General features: G+C 42.0%; 1 pseudogene across 1 annotated transcript in view; it reads left to right on the forward strand.

The window, feature by feature from the left end:
* LOC311146056 (arf-GAP with SH3 domain, ANK repeat and PH domain-containing protein 2-like) overlaps positions 1 to 22,739 on the forward strand; it is a 121,331-nt pseudogene that overhangs the window by 18,966 nt on the left and 79,626 nt on the right. Inside the window, exon 2 of the transcript XR_014615587.1 lies at positions 20,279 to 20,351. The product of XR_014615587.1 is annotated as an arf-GAP with SH3 domain, ANK repeat and PH domain-containing protein 2-like (transcript). The remainder of the gene's footprint in view (positions 1 to 20,278; positions 20,352 to 22,739) is intronic.

Here is a 22,739-nt window from a genome sequence, read left to right on the forward strand (position 1 = left end):
GGTGTTCCTTTTGTCCAGGTGGGAAAAGGCAGTGTGGCGTGCAATAGAGATTGTGATCCATGACCAGCCTTTCAAAGCACTTTATGGCTACAGATGTGAGTGCTACGGGTCTGTAGTCATTTAGACAAGTTACCTTAGTGTTCTTGGGCACAGGGACTATAGTGGTCTGCTTGAAACATGTTGGTATTACAGACTCAGTCAGGGACAGGTTGAAAATGTCAGTGAAGACAGTTGCCAGTTGGTCAGCGCATGCTCGGTGTACACATCCTGGTAATCCGTCTGGCCCTGCGGCCTTGTGAATGTTGACCTGTTTAAAGGTCTTAGTCACATCAACTACGGAGAATCCTCACCACTCAGTCACCTCCATCTTCAAGCACATCATAAAGTATTCACACCCCTTGACTTTTTCCATATTTTGTTGTGTTACAGCCTGAACTAAACATTTATTAAATGTAGATTTATTTTGTCACTGGCCTACACACAATACCCCATAATGTGAAAGTGGAATTATCTTATTTTTTATGAAAAGCTGAAATGTCTTGAGTCAATAAGTATTCAACCCCTTTATGTCAAGTCTAAATAAGTTCAGGAGTAAAAATGTGCTTAACAAGTCACATAATAAGATGCATGGACTTTGTGTGCAGTAATAGTGTTTAACATGAATTTTGAATGACTACTTCACAATTATCTGTAAGGTCCCTCAGTCGAGCAGTGAATTTCAAAAACAGATTCAACCAGGGAGGTTTTCCAATGCCTTGCAAAGTAGGGCACCTATTGGTAGATGGGTGAAAAAACAAAAAAAAACAGACATTGAACATCCTTTGAGCATGGTGAAGTTATTAATTACACTTTAGATGGTGTATCAATACACTCAGTCACTACAAAGATACAGGCGTCCTTTCTAACTCAGCGATTTTTTTGCAACAAGGCACTAAAGTAATGCTGCAAAAAATGTAGCAAAATAATTTACTTTTTGTTCTGATTACAAGGTGTTATGTTTTGGGCAAATCCAATACAAGACATTACTGAGTACCACTCTCCATATTTTCAAGCATTGTGGTGGCTGCATCATATTATCAGTATGCTTGTAATTGTTAAGGACTGAGGAGTTAAGAATAAAAAATAAACAGAATGGAGCTAAGCACAGGCAAAGTCCTAGAGGAAAAGCTGCTTCAGTCTGCTTTCCACCAGACACTGGGAGATGAATTCACCTTTCAGCAGGACAATAACCTAAAATACAAGGCCAAATCTACATTGGAGTTGCTTACCAAGAAGACAGTGAGTCTTCCTGAGTGGCCGAGTTACAGTTTTGACTTAAACCTCCTTGAAAATCTATATCAAGACCTGAAAATGGTTGTCTAGCAATGATCAACAACCAATTTGACAGAGCTTGAAGAATTTTGAAAAGCATAATGGGCAAATGTTGCACAATCCTGGTGTGGAAATCTCTTAGAGACTTACCCAGAAAGACTCACAGCTGTAATCGCTGCCAAAGGTGATTCAAACATGTATTGACTGCAGAGTGTGAATACTTACAGTATGTAAATGAGATATTTCTGTATTTCATTTTCAATAAATTTGCAAACATTTCTAAAATCATGTTTTCACTTTGTCATTATGGGGTATTGTGTGTAGATGGGTGAGAGATTTTTTTTAATTTTAATCCATTTTGAATTCAAGCTGTAACACATCGAAATGTGGAATAAATCAAGGGGTATGAATACTTTCTGAAGGCACTGTATGCTCTTCAAGAGGTGATGATATTACAAATCCTGCAGCGCCCACAAGGTCCCCCTGCTCAAGAAAGCACATATACAGTGGGGAAAAAAAGTATTTAGTCAGCCACCAATTGTGCAAGTTCTCCCACTTAAAAAGATGAGAGAGGCCTGTAATTTTCATCATAGGTACACGTCAACTATGACAGACAAAATGAGTGAAAAAAATCCAGAAAATCACATTGTAGGATTTTTAATGAATTTATTTGCAAATTATGGTGGAAAATAAGTATTTGGTCAATAACAAAAGTTTCTCAATACTTTTTATATACCCTTTGTTGGCAATGACACAGGTCAAACGTTTTCTGTAAGTCTTCACAAGGTTATCACACACTGTTGCTGGTATTTTGGCCCATTCCTCCATGCAGATCTCCTCTAGAGCAGTGATGTTTTGGGGCTGTCGCTGGGCAACACGGACTTTCAACTCCCTCCAAAGATTTTCTATGGGGTTGAGATCTGGAGACTGGCTAGGCCACTCCAGGACCTTGAAATGCTTCTTACGAAGCCACTCCTTCGTTGCCCGGGCGGTGTGTTTGAGATCATTGTCATGCTGAAAGACCCAGCCACGTTTCATCTTCAATGCCCTTGCTGATGGAAGGAGGTTTTCACTCAAAATCTCACGATACATGGCCCCATTCATTCTTTTCTTTACACGGATCAGTTGTCCTGGTCCCTTTGCAGAAAACCATCCCCAAAGCATGATGTTTCCACCCCCATGCTTCACACTAGATATGGTGTTCTTTGGATGCAACTCAGCATTCTTTGTCCTCCAAACACGACGAGTTGAGTTTTTACCAAAAAGTTCTATTTTGGTTTCATCTGACCATATGACATTCTCCCAATCCTCTTCTGGATCATCCAAATGCACTCTAGCAAACTTCAGACGGGCCTGGACATGTACTGGCTTAAGCAGGGGGATACGTGTTGCACTGCAGGATTTGAGTCCCTGGCGGCGTAGTGTGTTACTGATGGTAGGCTTTGTTACTTTGGTCCCAGCTCTCTGCAGGTCATTCACTAGGTCCCCCCGTGTGGTTCTGGGATTTTTGCTCACCGTTCTTGTGATCATTTTGACCCCACAGGGTGAGATCTTGCGTGGAGCCCCAGATCGAGGGAGATTATCAGTGGTCTTGTATGTCTTCCATTTCCTAATAATTGCTCCCACAGTTGATTTCTTCAAACCAAGCTGCTTACCTATTGCAGATTCAGTCTTCCCAGCCTGGTGCAGGTCTACAATTTTGTTTCTGGTGTCCTTTGACAGCTCTTTGGTCTTGGCCATAGTGGAGTTTGGAGTGTGACTGTTTGAGGTTGTGGACAGGTGTCTTTTATACTGATAACAAGTTCAAACAGGTGCCATTAATACAGGTAACGAGTAGAAGACAGAGGAGCCTCTTAAAGAAGAAGTACAGGTCTGTGAGAGCCAGAAATGTTGCTTGTTTGTAGGTGACCAAATACTTATTTTCCACCATAATTTGCAAATAAATTCATAAAAAAATCCTACAATGCGATTTTCTGGAAAAAAAATTCTCAATTTGTCTGTCATAGTTGACGTGTACCTATGATGAAAAGTACAGGCCTCTCTCATCTTTTTAAGAGGGAGAACTTGCACAATTGGTGGCTGACTAAATACTTTTTTTCCCCACTGTAGTTAACATTTATTTAACAATCCCTTAAACGGCACGTAGTTGTCAATGATTTTAGCGGAGCTGGGGGTCTCCTTGCCCCCCAGCAGCCAAATCGAACACTCTGAACGACCTATAGCCTTTAGCCTGTAGGTAAGTGTTCAGATCTGGCTGTGGTTGTTTTGTAGTAGTTTCTCCTTGTGGTCAGCTCTGTCCTAAACCTTCACATGGTCTATCAACAGTATCTTGGAGAGAGTGTGTCTGTGTGGAAACCATGCTGCGTGTTTTTTAACTTTCAGAAGGCACTGTATCTTTTCAATCGTTCCATGTAAATCTGTAGTGTTGAGATTAACAGTTCTTCTCACATGGTCTCAAATAGCCACTAAGTGTTGAAAAGCCTAAATCCCTCTGCTTTCCAGGCATGCCACATCTTGTCCAGTGTTCACAGGCAGTGGTGGCTGAAATGAAATCTGAGAATCATCTTGCACCCAAACCCCAAGTGCATTATAACCTGTGAGAATCTGTTCAGACTAGACCAACTTGAAAGTTTGTTAACGATGGCTGAAGAAGCCAATCTGCAGTGGGGAATGTTGGTCCTCAGATGTGTGAAAGTGTCCATGACACCCCATTGACCACAAAGGAAGGGGAAATGGCTTTGAAGTGGTCAATTGCAGGGCAGAGGGTCAGTCGGATGACAAGTGGTTTCTCCAGACACAAATGGAGCCATCCATTGATATAGCCTATAGCTACACCAGGGTAGGGCTGGGCGATATGGCCTACAAATCATATCTCAAATTTTTTTCAAACTTATGGTCGATTCACAATATATATCTCGATTAAAACAAACTAATATTTTCTCTAAATGAGCTTTGCTGTACAATTAAAGGTAAAATACACTGCATTTCAAACTGTCAGCAATAATCAAATGAATTCAGGGCTTGTGAAATCATACCTAGGCTAAATATAAGCCTTCCACAACCATAAGACCCACTAATAATTGAATTATTTTATCTAAATAGTTTAACCTGCTTTTTTGCAATAATCACTGATATGGCTTTCAAGTCTGTCTACGACATGCCTTTTTTTTTGTAAACAATTTAACCAGAACCATGCATAATGCACATTCACTAATAATGACTAAATTCTTGTTGGAGGCATTATAGAAAATTAACACAGGTCTCATAACAATCTCTCAAGCACAAGACCACGTGCTCTCAAGCACAAGACCAGACAAGCTAAACACCTTCTTCGCCCGCTTTGAGGATAACACAGTGCCACTGACGAGGCCCACTACCAAGGACTGTGGCCTCTCCTTCTCCATGGCCGACGTGATTAAGACATTTAAGCATGTTAACCCCCGCAAAGCTGCCGGCCCAGACGGCATCCCTAGCCGCGTCCTCAGAGCATGCGCAGACCAGCTGGCTGGTGTGTTTACGGACATATTCAATCTCTCCCTTTCCCAGTCGGCTGTTCCCACATGCTTCAAGATGGCCACCATTGTTCCTGTACCCAAGAAAGCAAAGGTAACTGAACTAAATGACTATCGCCCTGTAGCACTCACCTCTGTCATCATGAAGTGCTTTGAGAGACTAGTCAAGGATCATATCACCTCTACCTTACCTGTCACCCTAGACCCACTTCAATTTGCTTACCGCCCCAATAGATCCACAGATGATGCAATCGCCATCACACTGCACACTGCCCTATCCCATCTGGACAAGAGGAATACCTATGTAAGAATGCTGTTCATTGACTATAGCTCAGCATTCAACACCATAGTACCCTCCAAGCTCATCATTAAGGTCGAGGCCCTGGGTCTGAACCCCGCCCTGTGCAACTGGGTCCTGGACTTCCTGACGGGTCACCCCCAGGTGGTGAAGGTAGGAAACAACATCTCCACTTCGCTGATCCTCAACACTGGGGCCCTACAAGGGTGCGTGCTCAGCCCCTTCTGTACTCCCTGTTCAACCATGACTGCGTGGCCAAGCACGCCTCCAACTCAATCATCAAGTTTGCAGACGACACAACAGTAGTAGGCTTGATTACCAACAATGACGAGACCGCCTACAGGGAGGAGGTGAGGGCTCTGGGAGTGTGGTGCAAGGACAATAATCAACAAAACAAAGGAGATGATCGTGGACTTCAGGAAACAGCAGAGGGTGCACCCCCCTATCCACATCGACGGGACCGCAGTGGAGAAGGTGGAAAGCTTCAAGTTCCTTGGCGTACACATCACCGACAAACTGAAATGGTCCACCCACGCAGACAGTTTGGTGAAGAAGGCACAACAGAGCCTCTTCAACCTCAGGAGGCTGAAGAAATTCGGCTTAGCACCTAAAACCCTCACAAAATTTTACAGATGCACAATTGAGAGCATCCTGTCGGGCTGTATCACCACCTGGTACGGCAACTGCACTGCCCACAACCGCAGGGCTCTCCAGACATCAGACTGTTAAATAGCCATCGCTAGCACATTAGAGGCTGCTGCTGCCAATTGAAATCACTGGCCACTTTAAGAAATGGAACACTAGTCACTTTAATAATGTTTACATATCTTGCACTACTCATCTCATATGTATATACTGTATTCTATTCTATAATATTATTCTGTATCTTAGTCCATGCCGCTCTGTCATTGCTTGTCCATATATGTATATATTCTTAAATCCCATTCCTTACTAGTTTTGTGTGTATTGGGTATATGATGTGAAATTGTTAGATATTACTTGTTAGATGCACTGTCGGAGCTAGAAGCACAAGCATTTCACTACACCCGCTATAACATCTGCTAAACACGTGTATGTGACAAATAACATTTGATTTGATTAGATTTTTAGTGAGTAGCTAATCTTTATACTTTAAGTTTAGCCAACTTGCATCTGTTTGCTAGCTAACAAGGCAGAACAGTTGAATTGTTATGAACACACCCTTCTGTCCGTCTCCAACTGTTTGAACAGCATGCTAGCCTGTCCACTTTGTTCAGATGTTGAAATCAAGTAGCCTACCTTATTTCTCAGAATGAGAACGAGTTGCCAATTCCTTATATAATTGTGTTTTATGCTTATTGCACATTTATAAAACACACGAGACAGCTAGTAAAACAGTCTTTGGCTTAAATGCTGCTAACGGTATTTGGTAGTGCAATGCCGCGCGCGACAAACTGAGCATTTATTTTCCAGAATCAATATTTATTGATACTCTCGTTTTAGTAGTGTCTGCTCTGTGCGCAATTTGAGCAGTTGAGACATAAAAAGGGTATCGTTAGAAAAGTTAACTTTTCCTCTATTACAGTAAAATAATGTCTCAATGTGATTCTGTTGGACCAAACCTCAAATGCAAATAGCGAGTTTGAAACCGCTTGTCAGAGAGGAAGAAGTGATCTCTCATCTTCGTTGTGTGAGTGGCAGGGGCTTGGTGTGTGTGTGTGTGTGTGTGTGTGTGTGTGTGTAAACCATAGAGGAAGAGGTGACGTGAGAGGTTTCCCTCTCGGTAAAACCTGTCCAAAATAAGCCCAATGTGTTTCTGTGGGCTTATTTTGGACCTAAGCTTGACGCCTGCCTTCCTGCCTTTGGGACGACTCCTGTTGGTAGGGCGGAGACATGTGCATCTCGTCAGATCTCTGGTGTAAATGGGAAGGTGCACAGCACAGAAGGAGCGAAGGAGACGAGACCAAAAAGACAACATGAGAACAAGCGGACATAAACGCTCATAAAAACGTAATTCTTGCGATACAGGTATTTGGAATATCACACAAAAACATACATTATAATTAATCAAATTCATTCGATATATTGCCCAGCCCTACACCAGGGCTTTGGCACTGCTTGGCCTTCTATTTCAAACCTGGGTTTGTTTTCTTTGCCGGTTTTAGTTACTCAGTTTATGTCCTCACCAAAGTGTGAGGATTATTGCTGGCAGGAGGTGACCGTCGAGGTCTAAGGGTGTCCCCTTTTGTAGTTTTAACAGTTTTCACCAGTGAGTAGTAAAGCCTATGAGTTAGTTTTGGACAGTGTTTTTTGAATAAGTGGGAGTCTTTACAAGGTTGTCAATGTAAGCTGGTACACTGATTCTCAGTTTACCATTTTGTCTACATTGTCTGGTGTTTTTTAATGGACAGGCATGTTGTGCTTATAGTTGCAGGTATCAAATTGTATTTGTCACATGCGCTGAATACAACAGGTGTAGACCTTACCGTGAAATGCTTACTTACAAGCCCTTAACCAACAATGCAGATATTTTTTTTAAAGTAAGTAAGAAAATATTTGCTAAATAAAAATAAACTAAAGTAACAAAAAAAGGTCCTGCTTACTCATCAGACTCCTGTTTTGCAGTGCAATTGAGAGAGGACATCATAGAGTGTTTTGTGTGTGTACTTGACTCACTCATTGGTCAGAAGCTGCAGGGTCTTGTGACATCGGTAGAGAGAGAGCTGTATGTTCTCTCCCCTCACTCTGCTAACCTTCTTCCTCTGCATGGCTCTCAGAACACTCCCACTGACCATAATATGCCCAGTGAAGACGCTGACTCTCTGAGCCGGAGGACTTTTCCACTCCCCCAGGCTAACTGCATACATTACTGTTCTGTGTCAAACACTGGATCTACGGCTTGTTAGTGGTCCCCTTAATGGCTCACTGGGCCTATTCAGATATTTACTTAGTTGCTCCAAATTGCTTAAAGTTGTGAATGAAGCGCTTGAAAGGTTTTTTTCCTTTTTATTTCTCACCCAAATCACTTACAGTGAGTGCATAGGCCTGAGGCAGTAAAGCGCACAGAAATGGACATAGAAGTAGGCTGTGCTGTTTATTTTTTCTCTGTACTCTTCTTTTCAGGCACATTTTCTGCTCTGACTCTTCGGCTGTTTATTTCAGTTGTTAAATGACATCACTCTTGTTCTCTAGAGCTCTGAATAGCTTTACCACAAGGCAGGCTCCTTTAGTCTCCTGCCTGCTGTCAGGACGCGCTCGTAACTCCGCACTTCAGCCAGGAAGCTATAGAAGGGGGATGTGTGTGCCTGTGCGGTCATATGTTTTTAAATGAGTTGCAGCTTTCCCACTTCTGTTTGTCCCCCTCTGGAAGGGGAGGCCGAAGGCCAAGCGCTGACCCTGTGCCGCGCATCTACTGCTATATAACGTATAACAAATACTATATAACATATATCTACTGCTATATAACGTATAACAAATACTATATAACATATATCTACTGCTATATAACGTATAACAAATACTATATAACATATCTACTGCTATATAACGTATAACAAATACTATATAACATATCTACTGCTATATAACGTATAACAAATACTATATAACATATAGCTACTGCTATATAACGTATAACAAATACTATATAACATATATCTACTGCTATATAACGGATAACAAATACTATATAACATATATCTACTGCTATATAACGTATAACAAATACTATATAACATATATCTACTGCTATATAACGTATAACAAATACTATATAACATATATCTACTGCTATATAACGTATAACAAATACTATATAACATATATCTACTGCTATATAACGTATAACAAATACTATATAACATATATCTACTGCTATATAACGTATAACAAATACTATATAACATATATCTACTGCTATATAACATATAACAAATACTATATAACATATATCTACTGCTATATAACATATAACAAATACTATATAACATATATCTACTGCTATATAACATATAACAAATACTATATAACATATATCTACTGCTATATAACGTATAACAAATTCTATATAACATATATCTACTGCTATATAACATATAACAAATACTATATAACATATATCTACTGCTATATAACGTATAACAAATACTATATAACATATATCTACTGCTATATAACGTATAACAAATACTATATAACATATATCTACTGCTATATAACATATAACAAATACTATATAACATATATCTACTGCTATATAACATATAACAAATACTATATAACATATATCTACTGCTATATAACATATAACAAATACTATATAACATATATCTACTGCTATATAACATATAACAAATACTATATAACATATCTACTGCTATATAACATATAACAAATACTATATAACATATATCTACTGCTATATAACATATAACAAATACTATATAACATATATCTACTGCTATATAACGTATAACAAATACTATATAACATATATCTACTGCTATATAACATATAACAAATACTATATAACATATATCTACTGCTATATAACGTATAACAAATACTATATAACATATATCTACTGCTATATAACGTATAACAAATACTATATAACATATATCTACTGCTATATAACATATAACAAATACTATATAACATATATCTACTGCTATATAACATATAACAAATACTATATAACATATATCTACTGCTATATAACATATAACAAATACTATATAACATATATCTACTGCTATATAACATATAACAAATACTATATAACATATATCTACTGCTATATAACATATAACAAATACTATATAACATATATCTACTGCTATATAACGTATAACAAATACTATATAACATATATCTACTGCTATATAACATATAACAAATACTATATAACATATATCTACTGCTATATAACGTGCGCTGTGTCGGCTGCCTACCAGAGCATAGGGCTCCTACTAACCTTTACTGGGAATGTGGTTGACTACACCTAATGGAGGAAGCTGGGTGTGTTTGTGGGTGGGTGTGTCTTACCGTTGTGCTCTTGTGTGTATCAGTGTTTTGTTGTGTGTACTCGCTCAAGTGCGTCTGTATTTTGAGCGGAAGTGCATGCAGTTGCCTGTTCACATCCAAGGTAACTAGAGAAGCGCTCCGCTTGCCATTGAGTGACTGGACCCCTGCTGCGATGCCAATTGGTTGATCTGATGGGGCAGATGTACAGTTGAAGTCGGAAGTTTACATACACCTTAGCCAAATACATTTAAACTCAGTTTTTCACAATTCCTGACATTTAATCCTGGTAAAAATTCCCTGTCTTAGGTCAGTTAGGATCACCACTTTTATTTTAAGAATGTGAAATGTCAGAATAATAGTAGAGAGAATGATTTATTTCAGCTTTTATTTCTTTCATCACATTCCCAGTGGGTCAGAAGTTTACATACACTCAATTAGTATTTGTTAGCATTGCCTTTAAATTGTTTAACTTGGGTCAAACGTTTTGGGTAGCCTTCCACAAGTGTCCCACAATAAGTTGGGTGAATTTTGTCCCATTCCTCCTGACAGAGTTGGTGTAACTCAGTCCGGTTTGTAGGCCTCCTTGCTCGCACACACTTTTTCAGTTCTGCCCACAAATGTTCTATAGGATTGAGGTCAGAGCTTTGTGATGGCCACTCCAATACCTTGACTTTGTTGTCCCTAAGCCATTTTGCCACAACTTTGGAAGTATGCTTGAGGTCATTGTCCATTTGGAAGACCCATTTGCGACCAAGCTTTAACTTCCTGACTGATGTCTTGATGTTGCTTCAATATAGCCACATAATTTGTGCACCAGTCCCTCCTGCAGCAAAGCACCCCCACAGCATGATGCTGCCACCCCCGTGCTTCACAGTTGGGATGGTGTTCTTCGGCTTGCAAGCAGCCCCCTTTTTCCTCCAAACATAACGATGGTCATTATGGCCAAACAGTTCTATTTTTGTTTCATCAGACCAGAGGACATTTCTCCAAAAAGTACGATCTTTGTCCCCATGTGCAGTTGCAAACCGTAGTCCGGCTTTTTTATGTCGGTTTTGGAGCAGTGGCTTCTTCCTTGCTGAGTGGCCTTTCAGGTTATGTCGATATAGGACTCGTTTTACTGTGGATATAGATACTTTTGTACCTGTTTCCTCCAGCATCTTCACAAGGTCCTTTGCTGTTGTTCTGGGATTGATTTGCACTTTTCGCACCAAAGTACGTTCATCTCTAGGAGACATAACGTGTCTCCTTCCTGAGCGGTATGACGGCTGTGTGTTCCCATGGTGTTTATACTTGCGTACTATTGTTTGTACAGATGAACGTGGTACCTTCAGGTGTTTGGAAATTGCTCCCAAGGATGAACCAGACTTGTGGAGGTCTACAATTTTTTTCTGAGGTCTTGGCTGATTTTCTTTTGATTTTCCCTTGATGTCAAGCAAAGAGGCACTGAGTTTGAAGGTAGGCCTTGAAATACATCCACAGGTACACCTCCAATTGACTCAAATGATGTTAATTAGCCTATCAGAAGCTTCTAAAGCCATGACATCATTTTCTGGAATTTTCCAAGCTGTTTAAAGGCACAGTCAACTTAGTGTATGTAAACTTCTGACCCACTAGAATTGTGATACAGTGAATTGTAAGTGAAATAATCTGTCTGTAAACAATTGTTGGAAAAATTACTTGTGTCATACATACAGTAGATGTCCTAACCGCCTTGCCAAAACTATAGTTTGTTAGCATGAAATTTGTGGAGTGGTTGAAAAACGAGTTTTAATGACTCCAACCTAAGTGTATGTAAACTTCCGACTTCAACTGTATTCCAGTCAGAGAGGGCACCATTCAGGAGGAGGGACTCTGCCACGGCAGCCTGCTCCCCACAGTCATAGCTGCACATATAGACTTCATTACCCAGACTCCTCTCTGCCTTGTTTAATCCCCCAACCCCAATCTTGCTACATTTGTCAGAAATATAGGCCTAGGGAATGAGGCCCACAATCCAGTAATAACTGTACGCCGTTTACAAACCAGGGTGGTGTAAAATAAACCCTATGGCAGAAACACTGATGCCTAGCCACAGCAGTCCTTTTTTAGTTTTATTTGTTTGCTCTAACTATAACATCTGGTGCCTCTAAAAATTGGATTAGAATCAAAGCCCCCCTCCCATTACCCCCAATGAATTAGATAATTACCCCAGCCTGCCTCCATTCTTAGCAAGGTTTCAACTCGTATCACCGACTGTTTCCTTGTATGACTCCAGCATTAGGGGATTTTTGGGGGGGAAGTGTAATAAAGTGACACCAGACAGGAACCAGACGTGTTTTGTGGGTGTCCCTCCCTACTCCCTCCCATGCTCCTCAACAGTTCAAAGAAGACGTGGTGGCTACGTAACCGACTAGTTTGAGCCGAGACTATGTGCATTAAAAAGTGCCGACCCCACACAACTGCTTGCTGAGTGGGAGTCTGTGGTAGTGGGGGTCGGGTTGAAGTGTGCTGGGGTCCAAGCCACTAGACGTGTGGTCATCAAATAGTTCCGTGACAAGAACAATGAGGTAGGTTCGTCCCTGTCACTATACAATATGCAATCATCCAGGAATGCCTTTTATGCCATGGAACTAATCTAATCCTGGCATTCTGATTGCTCTTCCTCTCAGGGAGGGATAGCACAAGGTCCCAGATTGTCAACATATCTTTCTCATGTCCCTTATTCACCGAAACTCTTTTTACTCTTCTTGCCCAATTCCTACTCCCCTGGACATATTTGACAGAGAGGCTCTTTTTTTGTTACAAACTAGTTTCTAGCCAATGTGATGATAGCATAGCCAAAAAATACAAATGTATTTTAGGAAAACGACTTAAAACAAATCACACTGTTGTTATTCCAAGACTTCCTCCCTCATTCGTTTCACATACAGTAGAAGGAGAAAGGGGCGTTGAAATGTACTCCAAACCCACAAAGAGACTGGAAAATGGACGCTCTATGAAAAGCTAATTTAAATATGAATGACCCTCACCAGCTAATTTCTCTCCATGTTTTTGTTTGGGAGACCTTGGATAATGTAGGGTGTTTGGGAGACCTTGGATAATGTAGGGCAAGTGCTTTAGGTATTAGGCCTTGCCTTCTCAGCTCTTAGCTAAGCCAGGCCCAGACAGCAGATGTGGGGGCCTGTGTTGGTCAGCCGTTATGGGGTTAATGGCTGGCTGGCAGGAATTGGCGTTTTTCTCCAGTCATGGTGGTGACACTGACAGCCAGGAGGGAAGTGGGATGGTAGCGGAGCCAGAGAGGATGTTAGTGTGGTTTGGAGAAAATAGGATTCCAATATGGTCATGGGTTGACTTGTAAAGCCTTTAAATAAGATCTGTGCTCATCGTTTTTCTATTATTTTAAAGCCAATTAGATCGTACAAGGTTTTTCTAGGTAATAATAATAATAATACGCCATTTAGCAGACGCTTTTATCCAAAGCGACTTTTTTTTTTTGTGTATGGGTGGTCCCGGGGATCGAACCCACTACCTTGGCGTTACAAGCGCCGTGCTCTACCAGCTGAGCTACAGAGGAAGTGTTAGGGAAATCGCAATGTAATGGATCCGCTAGTGAGAACCCAATTTTGACCATTGGTTCAGTTTTTTTACGATAGCTGATATTGCTGGTTAGGCTAATAACTGGTGAAATCTGTTATTGCAATCTCTCTTTTATAAAAATATATATTTCTGTGCAACTCCAAATGCTTCTCTCTGAAGTTACATGGCAACATCTAGATGCTGTAGCTTGCCTTGTTTGTCATCTGACTCCAGGCCGGCTGTTTCCTAATGATGATGCGTTATACATTTAGAGGGAATCTATCTAAATTGACGAGGAGCTTTGAAACCTTAGGCCTCTCTGTGTCCTGGGAAGTATAATGTGACTCAATCGTCTGGTCATGACCCTACGGGCTCAGATTGGAGAGAGCCAGACGTAGCCTGATGTCATGCATTAAGACTCATTATTTCATTCCAAGGTCATCGTCAGAACCAGCAAGGGAATTCAAATCCCCAAGAAATACTTTGTTTATCCTCTGTGAAACGTGCTGAGTTTGCATGAATATGTTATCTTGGAGCAGATTCTGACATCCGTCCTATCCATTCAGACTGGCTGGTGTGTATGAAGGCCCAGCAGTGTCCTATCATGCAGTACAGTGGCCAGTGGTGGAAATCCCTTCTTGTTCTCTGCTCATTGGGTTAAAAGCCTCTAATATTAGAAACTGCTGCTTCAAACAGCAAGACATACAAAAGAGTGGCCTGTTTCTTGGTGAACTGTGATTCGTCAGTGGTTGGAAGGGCAAATGCCTCAGTGAGGAAAGAATGCCTCTGAGTGAGGGAGAGTGAATGTGTGAGAGTGGTTGAGGGCGGTGTTGTATTCAGCTGCGCTTGGATTATGGCTCCGTTTGTCCCTGTGCACTCCTGACAGAGCACTCTCTCCAGATTGAAAGTGTCTGCTGTGTATGTGGAGCCATTCTGAATGGACCTCGGGTTGATCCAAGTATGCTACATGTTGTTTTAGCATTGATGTAATTGATGTAATGTGGTTGTCAACAGACCATCTTTGGTGCTCCAGCTTCAAACGATACTACAAACTTGATGTCTTACAAAATGTGCCAGATGTGTTGTGAGCAATTATCAAGGTCATAGCAAACTGGCCAATCCTCCAGCACCTGCTAGGCTAAGGAAACGGACGGCTTTTTGCCGTTACTTTAAAGTCTTCAAAGATGCCTTGATCATGTTTTCGTACAAGCTTTAGGGGAGCTTCAAACAGCGTTCTGATGTGCAGTTTAAAACACGAACAGTATGAGCCAATGCCAACCAATGAAATGACGAAGGGTTGCCCGTAGCAATATCACACTTGCTTCCTCTCAAAACCTCCTAGCTTTGTGGATGAACTAGGTAGGTATGATCTTCTTAGTGTTTTACAGTACATCCATGTAGGTGTGAGTGCCTTTATCTCTAACATATTGTTGACTTGGCTGCCTTCAGGGAAAACACGTGGCGAAAGACAGAAGAGGCATGTTCTCCAACGTTCTAAATCGTCCATCCATTTGGTTTGTGCCTATTCAGAAAGCCGGCAACCATCTTGCCAGAGAGGACAGCTACTCTAAGCAGTCTGCTGAATCTGAACCCATCGCACCACAGTGACTTAGTCGGCACATTTCTACCTCGACTGCCAGACCTCGCAAGTTGTTTTAGGGGCTTGTATAATTTTTCTCTCCTATGGGGCCTCCCCTGCTGGGTTGATTGCCTACCTCTTCCAGCCATGTCTATGGCTTCAATCAAACAACACTTTGATATTGCAACTATAGGGCAAAGCTAAGACTCCACTGACTGACTCCTGCGGAAGCTCTGTGTGTTAAGATTGCCTATTTGACAGAGGTAATAAAACCCTGGATCTGGGTAACATGGAGCTACAGATTGATTTAAATCTCTGTCTTGGGTTAAATAACTCTGTCGCTGCTTGGTGGTATCATCCTCAACGAGAGAGGAAACTGGAAATCAATGGAGATCCATTCTGGAGATTACAAGTCCCACAGTTGCTGCATGCTTAGGGAGGGATTATGTCAGCAGAAATGCGATTAGGGCAGGGCTGTCCAACCCTGGCCCTGGAGTGCTACCGTCCTGTAGGTTTTCGCTCCAACCCTAATATAGCGCACCTAGACTGGGGTTGGACTGAACCTGCAGGACGGTAGCGCTCCAGGAACAGGGTTGGAGAGCCCTGGTTTTGGGCATTATCACTATACCAGCGTTTCCCAAACTAAGTCCTCGGGACCCCAAGGGGTACACGTTTTGGTTTCGCTTAGCACTACACAGCTGATTTCAAATGATCAAAGCTTGATGATAAGTTGATTAATTGAATCGGCTGTGTAGTGCTAGGGCAAAAACCAAAACGTGCACCCCTTGGGGTCCCGAGGACCGAGTTTGGGAAACCCTGCACTAGACCCTCACAAGACTAGGTAAAATATCTACTAAAAGAAGCAGATATCCAGACCAGGGCTAGAAGGAGCTAGAAGGAGAGTGCGGAGCATTTTTTTCCAGAAAATCACATTGTAGGATTTTTTATGAATTTATTTGCAAATTATGGTGGAAAATAAGTATTTGGTCACCTACAAACAAGCAAGATTTCTGTCTCTCACAGACCTGTAACTTATTCTTTAAGAGGCTCCTCTGTCCTCCACTCGTTACCTGTATTAATGGCACCTGTTTGAACTTGTTATCAGTATAAAAGACACCTGTCCACAACCTCAAACAGTCGCACTCCAAACTCCACTATGGCCAAGACCAAAGAGCTGTCAAAGGACACCAGAAACAAAATTGTAGACCTGCACCAGGCTGGGAAGACTGAATCTGCAATAGGTAAGCAGCTTGGTTTGAAGAAATCAACTGTGGGAGCAATTATTAGGAAATGGAAGACATACAAGACCACTGATAATCTCCCTCGATCTGGGGCTCCACGCAAGATCTCACCCCGTGGGGTCAAAATGATCACAAGAACGGTGAGCAAAAATCCCAGAACCACACGGGGGGACCTAGTGAATGACCTGCAGAGAGCTGGGACCAAAGTAACAAAGCCTACCATCAGTAACACACTACGCCGCCAGGGACTCAAATCCTGCAGTGCAGGACGTGTCCCCCTGCTTAAGCCAGTACATGTCCAGGCCCGTCTGAAGTTTGCTAGAGTGCATTTGGATGATCCAGAAGAGGATTGGGAGAATGTCATATGGTCAGATGAAACCAAAATAGAACTTTTTGTTAAAAACTCAACTCGTCGTGTTTGGAGGACAAAGAATGCTGAGTTGCATCCAAAGAACACCATACCTACTGTGAAGCATGGGGGTGGAAACATCATGCTTTGGGGCTGTTTTTCTGCAAAGGGACCAGGACAACTGATCCGTGTAAAGGAAAGAATGAATGGGGCCATGTATCGTGAGATTTTGAGTGAAAACCTCCTTCCATCAGCAAGGGCATTGAAGATGAAACGTGGCTGGGTCTTTCAGCATGACAATGATCCCAAACACACCGCCCGGGCAACGAAGGAGTGGCTTCGTAAGAAGCATTTCAAGGTCCTGGAGTGGCCTAGCCAGTCTCCAGATCTCAACCCCATAGAAAATCTTTGGAGAGAGTTGAAAGTCCGTGTTGCCCAGCGACAGCCCTAAAACATCACTGCTCTAGAGGAGATCTGCATGGAGGAATGGGCCAAAATACCAGCAACAGTATGTGAAAACCTTGTGAAGACTTACAGAAAACGTTTGACCTGTGTCATTGCCAACAAAGGGTATATAACAAAGTATTGAGAAACTTTTATTATTGACCAAATACTTATTTTCCACCATAATTTGCAAATAAATTCATAAAAAATCCTACAATGTGATTTTCTGGATTTTTTTTCCTCATTTTGTCTGTCATAGTTGACGTGTACCTATGATGAAAATTACAGGCCTCTCTCATCTTTTTAAGTGGGAGAACTTGCACAATTGGTGACTGACTAAATACTTTTTTTCCCCACTGTATGTTGTGTGGTCAATGCTTGTAGGCTGTCTTGGGAGAATTTTAGGAGGCCTGTGTTGTGTGACTCAGCTAGTGGTGGGCATGTTTTCAAAGGTCTTGTTTTAGCTGCCACTTTCCAAACGGGAGCCCCTGAATTGTAGGATTCAACAAGTTGTAGCCTATATTTGACAATTAGTCTATGGTCGTGGTCGATAAGCGTGGGTGCTCAGCTGTCTTATAATTCTGTATTCCTCTCTTATCCTATCTGTAAGTAGGAAGTCTAAACAGATATCCCTACGGCCACTTGTCTCCATCACTTTGTATGTAGGTGGCCTTCCCTGTGTCAGTAAGAGGCCACCACTGATAAATGTGAATGAACACATCGTCAGCTTTCGCCCACTCCGTGAAATACAATACCAGCAAAAACGGAGCACAGAGCACTTCTCAGGCCTGAGTACAGGGAGATACTGAATGACATTCTGGATAGAAAACATCACAGATCCTTTTTTAACATAACACTGATTCAGGCCTAGTTATTCTCTCTCATGGCTAGCAGTGTAGCGCGGGGAATACTGTGTATGTTTATCTGTGGCAACTGAACGGAGCTTCTGTACCTGGGTTAGTTTTCAGTTTTAGTAGATTCAGACTGAGGCAAAGAGGGGGGGATATGACGATATGTTGAATGCAGTGAGATTGGGTACAAGGGCAGAGTGGCGCAGGGTGGACCTACTTAGTGAAGCACAAAACTAATTTCCCAAATCCCCCGGTGACCCTCCAATCATCGGTCGGTTTCTTGGTACAGTGGTGCATTGTCTCAGCTGGAGTCGGAGAGAGTCTGTGTGTGTGTGTGTACTGTAAGTGCATTAGGGTGTGTGTGCGTGTGAGGCAATTGGCATGAGTGCCTGAGTTGATTTGTGTGTGTGCTTTGTGTGTGACCTTTGTTAGTTGATTTCTGTGCATGCTTTGTAGTGCTGAGCAATTAGTATTTTTTGAGGTCTGTTCGGGTTCGATTATTTTTAAAATCACGATTTCGGTTTCGATAATTTTTTAAAACATGAAATGCACTTTGCATCATGTGGGTTGAATGCTATAGCAACACATAATAAAACAATGTCCCATGTCCATGACTGCTTATCACTTATTAACCATCAGTTATTCACATTACTTTAATAACATATTGCAGTTGTTGTGTGTGTTACATTTGATTTATTTGATAACTTTATTTCATTCCAAGTCATCATCTCATCTCTATAGAGCTGCTGCCTATGCTGTCTGACTAAATCACTATTTTAGTAGTTCTTCAAAGTAAATTAGGCATACTTTTATGACTGCTGAATACCAACTATCAATCACTTAGATCATGTATTTTCAGGTAGAGAAAGAAACTGCTTTCTATGTGTCCCCTCTTGATCGTGCATTCTTCTGTCTCTTATGTAGCAGGCGTAAAAGAAACAGACCGGGCAAGTAGCCGCGCAATGGATTATGGTCATTGTAGTTAACTATCATGTTTTCTGCGGTAAACTATGTAGAACATTGGCCTGTTGGAAACTACAACTCCCTACTACATCGCACAGTTCGGGCATGATCTGATTTAGCTCTAGAGACTGCACATTGAGCTCACAGAAAGAAAAAACTAAATGGAATTCAAATAGTTGAACCGACGTCAATCAATTAGTTGTTTAAAAAATGAAAAATAACCAACATTTTGGTTAATCGCTCAGCACTAATGCTTTGAGTGTGTGTGTGAAATGTGTATTTGTGTGTGTGTGTGCATACAGTACATCTTATAGGATAGGCTTCTCATTAGTGAGACAGCGCATTGAGCGGTGTCCTGACAGCATCAGCCTGACCTACCTCCATAACTGAATTGCTCCCCTGATTTGAACAGGCCTCCTGTGGTCTGTATGGATGCCTCCTGCACTCCTCTCTCTCTCCTTCCTCCCTCTGCCCTCTTCCACCAGACTGGAGATCAGTTGGGTCTATTTATAGTATCGTCCTGAATAATTAATCACCTGCAGAAAGATAGGAGGCTATGCCCTGCCTCATTACACACACACAGACACACACACACACACACAGATGCAAGTCACACACCTGCTAACAAAAATCACACAGATATGCACTCCCAAACACACCTGCTACCCACACACACGTACACCTGTAGGGCGGCAGGTAGCATAGCAGTTAAGAGCGTTGGGCCAGTAACCAAAAGGTTGCTGGTTCAAATCCCCGAGCCAGCAAGGTGGAAAAATCTGCCCTTGAGCAAGGCAGTTAACCTCCAACAACATCTGCTCCCCGGGCGCTCAGATTCAGAGGGGTTGGGTTAAATGCGGAAGACACGTTTCGGTTCAATGCATTCAGTTGTGCAACTGAGTAGGTATCCCCTTTCCCTGTGTCCACATTGGCCCGTGGCAAGAGGACTGCTATCAATGCCAGAGATGAGAGAAACCCTCCATCCCTTAAACACAAAATTAGGAGCTCACAACATTACTGTCATCCAATATTACCCTTGGAAATGATTCAGGCACAGCAAAATGAATGCTACTGTTTGTGTGGCTTTGATTGTGATTTTGAACTGACAAGAACTGGACTTCCTTCCTCCCCCCTTCTCTTCTCCCTCTTTCTCTCTCTCCTTCCCTCCCTCCAGGCGCTGGATGTGGACCGCAGCGTGCTGTACAAGATGAAGAAGTCAGTCAAGGCCATATACACCTCAGGTCTGGGTGAGTGAGAGAGGTTTACGTTTATTTACAGTTACAACACCATACCTATCTATGGGCTGGAGGTTATCAAGGGTTAGCGGTTAATGCCATCTTTGGTTAAAGCTGTCAGGGTCTGGGTGACCGAATGGTCCATGTGATGAAGGTTCATAGGTCAGGGTTCAGAGCCACCTGTGACAATCATTTTTGAAAGTCAATAAGCTAGTCCATGTACAGTGCATTTGGAAAGTATTCAGACTCCTTGACTTTTTCCCAAAAATTTTACGTTACAGCCTTATTCTAAAATGTATTAAATTGTTTTTTTCCCCTCATCAATCTACACACAATACCACATAGTGACAAGCAAAACAGGTTTTTATAAATAAATAAAATAAAAATAAAAATATGGAAATATCACATTTACATAAGTACTCAGACCCTTTACTCAGTCCTTTGTTGAAGCACCTTTGGCAGCGATTACAGCCTTGAGTCTTTTTGGCTAAGACGCTACAAGCTTGGCACCTGTATTTGGGGAGTTTTTCCCGTTCTTCTCTGCAGCTATTTTCAGGTCTCTCCAGAGATGTTCGATCGGGTTTGTCCGTTTCTGAACAAACTGAGTAAAAACTCAAACGGACAACTAGAAAAAGCTCAAACCAAGTTTATTCACCCACTGGGTCATACAGCTGCAAAGACAAAGCATGATTACACAAGCACATATATTTATAAACTTCTAATAGGCGTGGTCAACTCCTTACACATCTAGACAACCAATACATCTCTGTTGCTAGGCAGGAATTTAATTGTTTCCTCTCACTGGTGTAGTCACAGCCCTGCCTGTTACTAAAACCTTTGTTGGCATGGAATGTATGTGAGAGATAGTACTACAGTAGGAGAGACGTCTTTGGCCCCCCCTCCCAGAAGTTTCTTCTCACTTCATCTGTTGATTTGACCTCGACACATTTCTCACTCCTCCCTAGTTCCGCAGCCAGCCTGCCTTTCACCCCATTTCTCAGAAATATGGAACGGAATATGAAGCTTCTCCTCTCAGTAACTTTCCATATACCTAGTCCCATCCACCCTTCATTGACCCCAACATATACATTCCTTATACATGTAAAGTAATTAATGCGTTCGAGTATGGTAACATGAATCAGTACATTTCAAGCTAGAGTCTAACAGGTTCAAGTCTGGGCTCTGGCTGGGCCACTCAAGGACATTCAGAGACTTGTCCCGAAGCCACTCCTGCGTTGTCTTGGCTGTGTGCTTAGGCTCGTTGTCCTGTTGGAAGGTGAACCTACTCCCCAGTCTGAGATCCTGAGCGCTCTGGAGCAGGTTTTCATCCAGGATCTCTCTGTACTTTGCTCCGTTTATCTTTCCCTAGATCCTGACTATTCTCCCAGTCCCTGCCGCTGAAAAACATCCCCACAGCATGATGCTGCCACCACCATGCTTCACCGTAGGAATGGTGCCAGGTTTCCTTCAGACGTGACGCTTGGCATTCAGGCCAAATAGTTCAATCTTGGTTTCATCAGACCAGAGAATCTTGTTTCTCATGGTCTGACAGTCCTTTAGGTACCTTTTGGCAAACTCCAAGCGGGCTGTCATGTGCCTTTTACTGAGGAGTGGCCACTCTACCATAAAGGCTTGATTGTTGAAGTGCTGCAGAGATGGTTGTCCTTCTGGAAGGTTCTCCCATCTCCACAGAGGAACTCTGGATCTCTGACAGAGTGACCATCAGGTTCTTGGTCACCTCTCTGACCAAGGCCCTTCTCCCCCGATTGCTCAGTTTGGCCGGGCGGCTCTAGGAAGAGTCTTGGTTGTTCCAAACTTTTTCCATTTAAAAATGATGGAGGCCACTGTGTTCTTTGGGACCTTCAATGCTGCAGACATTTTTTGGTACCCTTACCCAGATCTGTGCCTTGACACAATCCTGTCTTGGAGCTCTACGGACAATTCCTTCGACCTCATGGCTTGGTTCTGGCTCTGACATGCACTGTCAACTGTGGGTTCTTATACAGTGAGGGAAAAAAGTATTTGATCCCCTGCTGATTTTGTGTGTTTGCCCACTGACAAAGACATGTTCAGTCTATAATTTTAATGGTAGGTTTATTTGAACAGTGAGAGACAGAATAACAACAAAAAAATCCAGAAAAAAGCATTTTAAAAATGTTATAAATTGATTTGCATTTTAATGAGGGAAATAAGTATTTGACCCCTCTGCAAAACATGACTTAGTACTTGGTGGCAAAACCCTTGTTGGCAATCACAGAGGTCAGACGTTTCTTGTAGTTGGCCACCAGGTTTGCACACATCTCAGGAGGGATTTTGTTCCACTCCTTTTTGCAGATCTTCTCCAAGTCATTAAGGTTTCGAAGCTGACGTTTGGCAACTCGAACCTTCAGCTCCCTCCAC

The sequence above is a fragment of the Coregonus lavaretus genome, assembly GCF_964263955.1.
Source record: "Coregonus lavaretus genome assembly, chromosome: 18".
NCBI lineage: Eukaryota > Metazoa > Chordata > Actinopteri > Salmoniformes > Salmonidae > Coregonus > Coregonus lavaretus.